The following is an 11,022-nucleotide window of genomic DNA, read 5'->3' on the forward strand; positions in this document are numbered from 1 at the left end:
TATCAGCAGTGTAGACTAGAGCTCTACTTGTGGCTACTGCCCTCTACTGCAAGTTCAGAGTCATGTGGTCATTCTGAATGTAAATTGATCAATTCACTTCAGAAAGAAATGTTGACCAAAGGTCATAATTATATTGTACAATTTACACATTTACCACAAAATATTGGTAAGTAGATGAAAAACGACACAAAACCCCAATGGAAGAAATACTTAGCAAGGTATGTGGTATTACCTGAGGGAGACATAACTCTTGACACACTCATTGTCAAGTAAATGTCAGTTTTGACTGCTTGATTACAAGTCAACTAACTGCATAGTTTTTACCTCAGATTTTTTATTTTTTTATTTTCTGTTTAAAAACATTTTGTTTTTAGAAATGCATTTCTGAAATCTTTTTTTTGTGCCTGTTGATTGTGAAATGTTTGGAATACTTACAGCATCTATCACTCAAAAAAAATATGTCTTTGCCATGAAAGACGTGTGCTTTTGAGTCTTCGTCATTTCGATCGCCAAAGCATTTTAAATCATTCAAACCTGTCCTGCTGTGATTGTGCACCAGACATGATCCAAGTACCTTTTTACCTTTTAGATTACATGGGCAGGAGGGACCTAATACTAGACCCAGCACGCCTACTCAGAGACGCTTTATGACTACAAGCCCTGGTCCTGAATCATATTGCCATTAACCTGGTTCCATCCACACGTTAGTCAGCAGCTGCAGGACTGGTCATGTGGTAACAATATGTGGTGGTGGGACTGACTGGAGAGGAAGTTGGAGGAGGAAGCTGTTTGGTTTGTTGCCTAGAGGAGCTGGGGGGAAGAATGTTTATCCTGTCCACTGGCTTTGATCTTATACAGTTAATAACTTCCTGCAGAGTATACAGTACGTGCACTGTGGCATTGCCCTCTGCAGTGTGTGTGTGTGTGTGTGTGTGTGTGTGTGTGTGTGTGTGTGTGTGTGTGTGTGTGTTAGTTTGAGGACTGGCGAGCCTGTCTCCTTCCTCTCTGAATTGCTCGATGTCCGAGAGAGATAAGAGAGGACCAATGACCAGATGAGGTCATCGGTTGGAAGCGTCGGTTGTCTGGGTCAGAATCTAAGAGCTGTTCCTGAATCTATTCATCCATTTGTAGATTAATGGAGGACAACCCCAATAGAAGGGGTTGATGAAGTATTCATGGCACTTGATTAAGTATTCATGGTATGGAATCAAGTAAGGGTGCCTTGGAGGGTGCCTTGGTGAGTGCCTTGGTGAACACCTCTTTATTGCCCAAGAAAATGTTCCTCGATGCTTAGAGGGGGTGAGGTGCAGACAGGTCACTAACAACGTGTGAAAACACTGAGTGTGAACAGAGACTGGCACAGACACACAAACCAACACATGCACGTGCACAGTCTCATTTCTCAGTACATATTCATTTTCCAGTAGAGGTTTTGGGATAAGTTTGAGTGGGAACACCTTATCTCAGTACACCGTGTGAAAGGACCCAACCTGAAGGTCAATAATAATACATTTTGCAGGATTTGGACAGGAGCTAATTTTATCATTTCATTCAATATTCCAAAAATATATAGTGTAGTCATTTTCACACATAAAATGTAAATCAAATGTATCATTTGAACACTTGAAATGGTGAAGCATGAATTAACATGAATTACCTAACCATACTCTCCCCCTTGCATTTCAAGCCAAAGTATACACTAAGTTATTATATATTTTTGTCATATCACTCAAGTGCTATATGCATCTCTAAGATAATAAATACTTTGTAACTTCTGGCAACCGTTGGTTTTTATTTTTTACCTACAGTACATTTATCTGCAGATTTGCTGTAATGTGAGGAGTGGTTAGATATTGCAATGGTTCATTTATGTATTTTGTAACGTGCGTTTGCCTGCGTGTGAAGTGATGCGGGTACAGCAAACTTGTGAAGTCAGATAGGTTCAAGTAGTTAAGCAGGCTGCAACTTTGAGGAGGACAGCGAAACGGTAGGAACATGCTCATTCATATCAACGGGTCTTTGTGCTACTTTTTGCTGATGGGTCCAACACTGCACCACTGCAGCAGATCGTTGTCTCCTCTTGTGTTATAGATAGTGGGATATGAAGGGATTCTCTGTGGCACTCGTCCTCCCCATGGTCCAAATGTCTGAGAGTTAGTCCGGTGTTACTGTTGAGACCTACTGCACCAGTGGGTTGTGTTACCATACTAACTTCTTGTTTTGAGATGATGTTGTTCCTTGATGTGTTTTATTTTATTTGTTTTTAGTTTAATAGAATGTCACACCATCAAAATATGTTTCGGGAACAACTAGTTAACAAATCGCACAATTTCACATATTTCCCTTTGTGCTTTTGCGTCAACAAAATATATGTAGTGGCTTTTGTGATTGTATTCACACCCCTTGACATTTTCCCACATTTTGAATGTAAAATGTCAAATTAAGTTGAGATTTGTTTTGTCATTGGCCTACACACAATACCCCATAATGTCAAAGTCGAATCATGTTTTCAAAATGTAATCAAATGTATTCAAAATGAAAAGCTGAAATGTATTGAGTCAATAACTATTATTAATAACTATATAACTATATTACTATTCAACTGCTTTGTTATGGAAAGCCTAAATAAGCTCAGGAGTAAAAGTTTGCTTAACAAGTCACATAATAAGATGCATAGACTCACTCTGTGTGCAATAATAGTGTTTAACACGATTTTTGAATGACAACCTCATCTCTGTACCCTACACATACAATTATCTGTAAAGTCCCTCAGTCGAGCAGTGAATTTTAAACACAGATTCAACCAAAATGACCAGGGAGGTTTTCCAATGTCTTGCAAAGAAAGGCACCTATTGGTAGATGGGTTAAAAAGCAGACATTGAAAATCCCTTTGAGCAAGGTGAAGTTATTAACGATACTTTGGATGGTGTATCAATACACAGTCACTACAAAGATACATGCGTCCTTCCTATCTCAGTTGCCGGAGAAGAAGGAAACAGCTCAGGGATTTCACTGAGGCCAATGGTGACTTTAAAACAGTTACAGAGTTTAATGTGTCTGATAGGAGAAAAATGAGGATGGGTCAACAACATTGTAGTTACTCCACAATACTAACCCAATTGGCAGAGTGAAAAGATGGAAGCCTGTATAGAATTTTTATTTTGTAATTTTTATTTTGTACTGGCTTTCACTCTGCATCCTATTTGCTCGAAAGTAAAACTGCAAAAAAATTGGCTAAAAACTTTGCTTCATATCCTGAATACAAAAGTGTTATGTTTGGGGAAAATCCAATACAACACATTACTGAGTAGCACTCTTCATGTTTTCAAGCATGGTGGTGGCTGCATCATGTTATGAGTATGCTTGTCATCGGCAAGGACCAGGGAGTGTTTTAGGATGAAAAGAAGCGGAATGGAGCTAAGTACAATACAGGCTAAATCCTAGAGGAAAACTTAGTTCAGTCTGCTTTCCAACAGACATTGAGAGATACATTCACCTTTCAGCAAGACAATAACCTAAAACTCAAGGCCAAAAATACACTGGAGTTGTTTAACAAGACGATAATTGAATGTTCCTGAGTGGCCTACAGTTTTGACTTAAATCGTCTTGAAAATCTAAAGACTTGAAAATGGCTGTCTAGCAATGATCAACAACAAACTTGACAGAGCTTGAATAATTTTTTAAAGAATAATGTGCAAGTATTGTACAATCCAGGTGTGCAAAGCTCTAAGACACTTACCCAGAAAGACTCACAGCTGTAATCACTGACAAATGTGATTGTAACATGTTTTGACACAGAGGTAGAATACTCTAATAAAGTGTTTTATTTTTCAGAAATGTTTTACGAATATAAAACATTTCCTTTCACTTTGACATTACAGAATATTTTGTGTAGATTGTTGACAAAAACAATGACAATTAAACCATTTGAATCCCAATTTGTACACAACAAAATGGCGAAAAAGTCAAGGGGTGTGAATACTTTCGGAAGACACTGTACAGTGCATTCGAAAAGTATTCAGACCCCTTGACTTTATCCACATTTTGTTATGTTACAGCCTTATTCTAAAATGGATTCCATTTTTTTGTTTTTCTTTATCATTCTACACGCAATACCCCATAATGACAAGGCAATTTTTAGGGGGAAATTTATAAAATAAAGTACTTTGTTGAAGCAGCTTTGGCAACGATTACAGCCTTGAGTATTCTTGGGTATGACGCTACAAGCTTGGCACAACTGTATTTGGTGAGTTTCTCCCATTCTTCTCTGCAGATCCTCTCAGGCTCTGTCAGATTGGATGGGGAGAGTCGCTGCAGAGCTATTTTCAGGTCTCTCCAGAGATGTTCGATTGGGTTCAAGACCGGGTTCTGGCTGGGCCACTCAAGGACATTCAGAGATTTTTCCCCGAAGCCACTCCTACGTTTTCGTGTGCTTAGGGTCATTGTCCTGTCGGACCAGTCTGAGGTCCTGAGCACTCTGGACCAGGTTTTCATCAAGGATCTCTCTGTATTTTGCTCCGTTCATCTTTCCCTCGATCCTGACTAGTCTCCCAGTCCCTGCCACTGAAAACCATCCCCACAGCATGATGCTACCACCACCATCCTTCATCGTAAGGCTGGTGCCTGGTTTGCTCCAGACGTGATGCTTGGCATTCAGGCCAAAGAGTTCAATCTTGGTTTCATCAGACCAGAGAATTTTGTTTCTCATGATCTGATAGTATTTAGGTGCCTTTTGGCAAACTCCAAGCGGGCTGTCATGTGTCTTTCACTGAGGAGTGGCTTCCGTCTGGCAACTCTACCATAAAGGCCTGATTGGTGGAGTGCTCCAGAGATGGTTGTCCTTCTGAAAGGTTCTCTCATCTCCACAGAGGAACTCTAGAGCTCTGTCAGAATGACCATCGGGTTCTTGGTCACCTTCCTGACCAAGGCCCTTCACCCCGATTGCTCACTTTGGCCGGGAGGCCAGCTCTAGGAAGAGTCTTGTGTGTAGATTGTGTGCAAACTGTATGTCTGAATAGTTATGTAAATAAGGTATTCCTGTTTTTTATTTTTAATAAATTTGCTAAAAACCTGTTTTCGCTTTGTTATTATGGGGTATTGTGTGTAGATTGATGAGCACATTTTTTTTATTTAATCCATTTTAGAATGAGACTTTAAAGGAACAAAATGTGGAAAAAGGGGTTCTGAATACTTTCCGAATGCACTGTATACGTGTGTGTGTGTGTGTGTGTGTGTGTGTGTGTGTGTGTGTGTGTGTATGCCAGGTCAGGCCCTGAAGTGTTACAGCTACATTGCCCAGGAAGGGAATGTGTGCAACCTATATGTCCAGAGGTGTGTCGATGAGGATGTGTGTGTGAGGGCCTGACCTATGTCTTCCTCTGGTGAGTACCACACACACACACAAACAGAACATGATTTCCGTTTTATTAAATAAATATATATTTTTCATTATTTCTTCAAACAAGCTGATCAGAAAATTATATAAGAAAGCAGACTGTGACAAACTCCTGTCTAATGACTATGTATCTTGCACCTGTTGTGAGACCAACCTCTGTAATTGAGTGATCAATCAGAAAGAGAGTTTATCTCTGTTGAATAACAGATCAACCAATGAGAGTTTAGGAATTAGGGCGATCCGAATAATAAAAAATTGTTGTATGATTTCTCCACAGATTTGCTAGACAAAAGAGCAACTGGTACTGGTACTGGTACTGGTCTAATTATTTTTTAAATTCTGTATGGGAATATAATTAACATGCCATTGACATATTTTCAAGATCTGTGTCCATAACGTGTGTGTATGTGTGTTAGCTACCACCCTAGGCTGTGTCCCAGGTGTCTGTCCCCTTCTGATGACATCAAAGAGGTCAGGTCAGTTAGACTGACGGGAACCGGACAGGTCAGAGTGGAGACAACACCCCAACAGGATTTGAATTTAAGTTCCAGTTCAAGAATGGACATACAATGGACAATGAAAATAGATGGGTTTTCAATAGGGGGGGGGTTCTGACCTCTGACCCCACAGCTTGTAACGGGGTAATGGGCCACTTGAAGAAGCAAGGGAGGTGGAGGGGAGTCAATAGTGATGCCCAGGCCCATACCAAAAACACAATATGTTTGTAATGTAGGACGGTCTACATACAAACACACACACAGACATACTGGAAGATTACAGCCGACAGATGGACAGACGAACAAATGGACAGACGGACATGTACAAAATACACCCACTCACACACATAAAGTGCACACCCATATATAAGTATATAAGTATATAAGTATATAAGCATGATGTATAAAATTTGACAACAGTTGTGACAACTTCATGAACATTATACAGTGAGACTTTTTAACTGAAAAAAACAACATATTTTGAAAAGGGAAGAAGCCAGTAACTCAACACAACAAGGATAGCTTTCTGCTGAATCCAATCCCTCACAACCACTCCTCTAGAATCTGACAATAAGTGACAATGATTAATGCTCAATTTATGTGTGGAGAATTCACAGCAACAGTGGACAATCATGTTCAATGAGAATTTGTAGAAAAAATATTATGCTGGCTCAAGAGTGACATCTAGTGGTCAATGTGTGTGTGTGTTTTTATTTATTTTTATTTCACCTTTATTTAACCAGGTGGGCCAGTTGAGAACAAGTTCTCATTTACAACTGCGACCTGGCCAAGATAAAGCAAAGCAGTGCGACACAAACATCAACACAGAGTTACACATGGGATAAACAAACGTACAGTCAATAACACAATATAAAAATATATATACAGTGTGTGCAAATGGAGTAAGATCAGGGAGGTAAGGCAATAAATAGGCCATAGTGGCAAAATAATTACAATTTAGCATTAACACTGGAGTGAAAGATGTACAGATGATGATGTGCAAGTAGAGATACTGGGATGCAAAAGAGCAAAAATAAATAACAATATGGGGATGAGGTAGTTGGGTGGGCTATTTACAGATGGGCTGTGTACAGGTGCAGTGAACTGTAAGTTGCTCTGACAGCTGATGCTTAAAGTTAGTGAGGGAGATATAAGTCTCCAGCTTCAGGGATTTTTTTCAATTCGTTCCAGTCATTGGCAGCAGAGACCTGGAAGGAAAGGCGGCCAAATAGGAGTTGACTTTGGGGATGACCAGTGAAATATACCTGCTGGAGCGCGTGCTATGGGTGGGTGTTGCTATGGTGACCAGTGAGCTGAGATAAGGCAGGGCTTTACCTAGCAAAGACTTATAGATAACCTGGAGCCAGTGGGTTTGGCAACAAATATGAAGCGAGGGCCAGCCAACGAGAGCATACAGGTCGCAGTGGTGGGTAGTATATGGGGCTTTAGTGACAAAACGGATTGCACTGTGATAGACTACATCCAATTTGCTGAGTAGAGTGTTGGAGGCTATTTTGTAAATGACATTGCCGAAGTCAAGGATTGGTAGGATAGTCAGTTTTACGAGGGTATGTTTAGCAATATGAGTGAAGGAGGCTTTGTTGTGAAATAGGAAGCTGATTCTAGATTTAATTTTGGATTGGAGATGCTTAATGTGAGTCTGGAAGGAGAGTTTACAGTCTAGCCAGACACCAAGGTATTTGTAGTTGTCCTTTGTAGTTGTCCACATATTCTAAGTCAGAACCGTTCAGAGTAGTGATGCTAGTCGGCGGGCGGGTGCGGCAGCGATCGGTTGAAGAGCATGCATAGTTTTACTAGCATTTAAGAGCAGTTGGAGGCCACAGAAGGAGTGTTGTATGGCATTGAAGCTCGTCTGGAGGTTTGTTAACACAAGTATCCAAAGAAGGGCCAGAAGTATACAGAATGGTGTCGTCTGCGTAGAGGTGGGTCATAGAATCACCAGAAGCAAGAGCGACATCATTGATCTATACAGAGAAAAGAGTCAACCCGAGAATTTAACCCTGTGGCACTCCCAAAGAAACGCACACCTATTTAGGCGAGGTACTGGTACTATATAAATGAGTGACCCTGCAGTGTTTGTAATTATACCCTGATGAAGACAGCTTGCCTGTCGAAATGTTGGACATTACATTTTTACATCTGAGCTCTTAGAGTGTGCGGCTCTCCTTAATGTTCAAGTTTTCCGCTAGAATGTTTCCCCCTTTGAAGAGGGGGATGACCGCGGCAGTTTTCCAATCTTTAGGGAGTGTGTGTGTGTGTGTGGCACTGCTGTTGTATATAAACACACCTCACACTCATTATGTGACTTGGAAAAAAACACACACTGCTAGAGACTGGTGGAATGTTCTGGATACACAGAGATAAAAGCAACACCAATAAAGGGAAAACCAATGTAACTATCACTGTGCCTTTTTTGTTTACACAAAGTCAGAGATGTGTTTTCCACAAAACAGTGATATGTCTCTTTGACAATTTGCAACATTGCGAGATAGAAAGGTATTCACCGTTTTTTTGGGTTAAGACGCTCTCTCTGCTTTTATATCTACGAAACGTTTCACTTACTGCGACTGTAATATGCGCTTGTCGTATCGAGAGCTACCTTAAGTATCTAGCTACGTACCTGAACTATAAACATCTAAGGAAAGAGCAGGAATAACTGTAAAAAGACCTGTAAACAACATGGGTTCAGGCTACATATTATATCACACTGGGTATCATAGCTGGAGAGCTCATATCAGCAGACAGGAGAAAACCCTATTCCAGTCAGCTGTCTGTGCCAGTACCACACCCCTAGCTCACCATATTAAAAGGAAAACCTAAATAAGCCCACAGAAAACACACTGTGTGTCAGTGCCGAACCCCACTCGGCAGATTGCATTGGTTCCTCCTATGAAAACTGTTCTACTACACCCAGTATTTCTCCTCAAGAGGCCTTCTCTTTGTGAAACAGGTCCAACTAAAGCAATCATATTATGGCTATGACAATGGGGTACATTGATACGTCTTCTATTCACTGCAAAGAGTTTACTTTGGATTACGGTGTTTCTGCCATACCATCTCTGTCATCCCCATAACATATGGTCTATTACTCCTCCTATAACTTTGTCAACCCCATAACATGTCTTAGTGTCTCTACCATTACCGTCTCTCTGTCACCCCAATAACATGTGTCTTAGTGTCTCTACCATTACCATCTCTCTGTGTCACCCCCATAACATGTCTCAGTGTCTCTACCATTACCGTCTCTCTGTGTCACCCCTATAACATGTGTCTTAGTGTCTCTACCATTACCGTCTCTCTGTGTCACCCCCATAACATGTGTCTTAGTGTCTCTACCATTACCATCTCTCTGTGTCACCCCCATAACATGTGTCTTAGTGTCTCTACCATTACCGTCTCTCTGTGTCACCCCTATAACATGTGTCTTAGTGTCTCTACCATTACCGTCTCTCTGTGTCACCCCCATAACATGTGTCTTAGTGTCTCTACCATTACCGTCTCTCTGTGTCACCCCCATAACATGTGTCTTAGTGTCTCTACCATTACCGTCTCTCTGTGTCACCCCCATAACATGTGTCTTAGTGTCTCTACCATTACCATCTCTCTGTGTCACCCCCATAACATGTGTCTTAAGTGTCTCTACCATTACCGTCTCTCTGTGTCACCCCCATAACACCTATCTCAGTCCCTCTCATTACGTGTCTCCCATTAGTGTATCCTGCGTAAGGTCTCTCTCAGTGTCTCCTGTGTAACGTCCCTCTCAGTGTCACCCCCATAACATCTCAGTGTCTCCTGTGTCTCTACTTATTCCACAGTTGTCAGTCTCCTCTGTCCATATCATATTGCTCAGTATCACCCCTAAAAAACATCTGTTTATGAGGCCATACTGTAAGCCCCTTTATGTCTATTCTGGTAGGAGATTTCCCCCAGACAGTCTACCACAGTAAGAGGTAGGTACTCAGTGTGTGTCGACACACGCCCTCACCCCATCATTTCCCTCCGTTGTATTTTTCTCCTAATTGCTGTAAACACCCTGCGACAGCGTGACCAAACCGTGGATGTGCTGTGCAGACTGGAAGTTGTTTGATCATCACACACCAAAGTGGAACGTGCTAGCTACCTGACAATCACGCTGACCTCACCTTGCCTTAGTGTGTGTGTGTGTTCTGAAAGGTGAACAGAGACAAACATCTGATCTGAAGTGCAGAGAGAGAGAGGAAGAAGGTGGGGGCAGAGTCTCCACTCCAACAGAAGACAGACAAGAGAAAGAAGATGTGCTGATTCATCCTAAGATGGATGTCCCTCTGGTCTTGTGAACCTCCAGGCAGACCTAGCTCCTGAGCGTCCATGGTCCCCTCTCCCCATCCCCAATCCTGTAACCTTAACCATTGGGGGATAGAAAGCCAATCTGATCCTGGATCAGATCCTGTGGGCCATCTGAAGGTCAGGAGGGGGGGACATTTATAGACAGTCATACGTGTGTGTGTGTGTGTGTGTGTGTGTGTGTGTGTGTGTGTGTGTGTGTGTGTGTGTGTGTATGTGTGTGTGTGACCTCAGTCAAGAGGGTTAGGGACGGATTCTGCTCGCATGGAGGTCATATACTAAACTACACTTTTGATCAGGCAATATTTTGGGTTTCTGAAAAGCTTATGGGAAAATACAGAAGTTACACAAATGTGAGCTACAAGTCATGAGAAAAAAAATGAACAAAACATAAATAATGGCATTTTACAGAATCAGTACTGGTCGGGATAATTTAAAAGAATGTATGTACATTTAATTTTATCTATTCATTTCTCCAAAATACTTTTCTCGAGGAAAGCTACCAATGCCAAAACCTTGATGTGAAAAAAAGTACCTTTCTATGTTCAAAAAATATAGAACTGTGGAAAAACAGGACTGTTCTACTACATTGATTATATGCTCTGGTCTGCTGTTGTTTCAGAGAAAACAAGACAAGCTTACCACAGGGAACAACAAAACAAGACACTATGATCTCACTCCTGTCAGTGCGGCCCACAGCCTAGTCATCACTATGTTCTATACAGTCAACCTTTATGCAACTGACTACACCTCCATGTCTGATTCTTTCCATTGCCTGTAGACAGC

This window comes from Oncorhynchus mykiss, chromosome 12 (genome assembly GCF_013265735.2).
Source record: "Oncorhynchus mykiss isolate Arlee chromosome 12, USDA_OmykA_1.1, whole genome shotgun sequence".
NCBI classification, from domain to species: domain Eukaryota; kingdom Metazoa; phylum Chordata; class Actinopteri; order Salmoniformes; family Salmonidae; genus Oncorhynchus; species Oncorhynchus mykiss.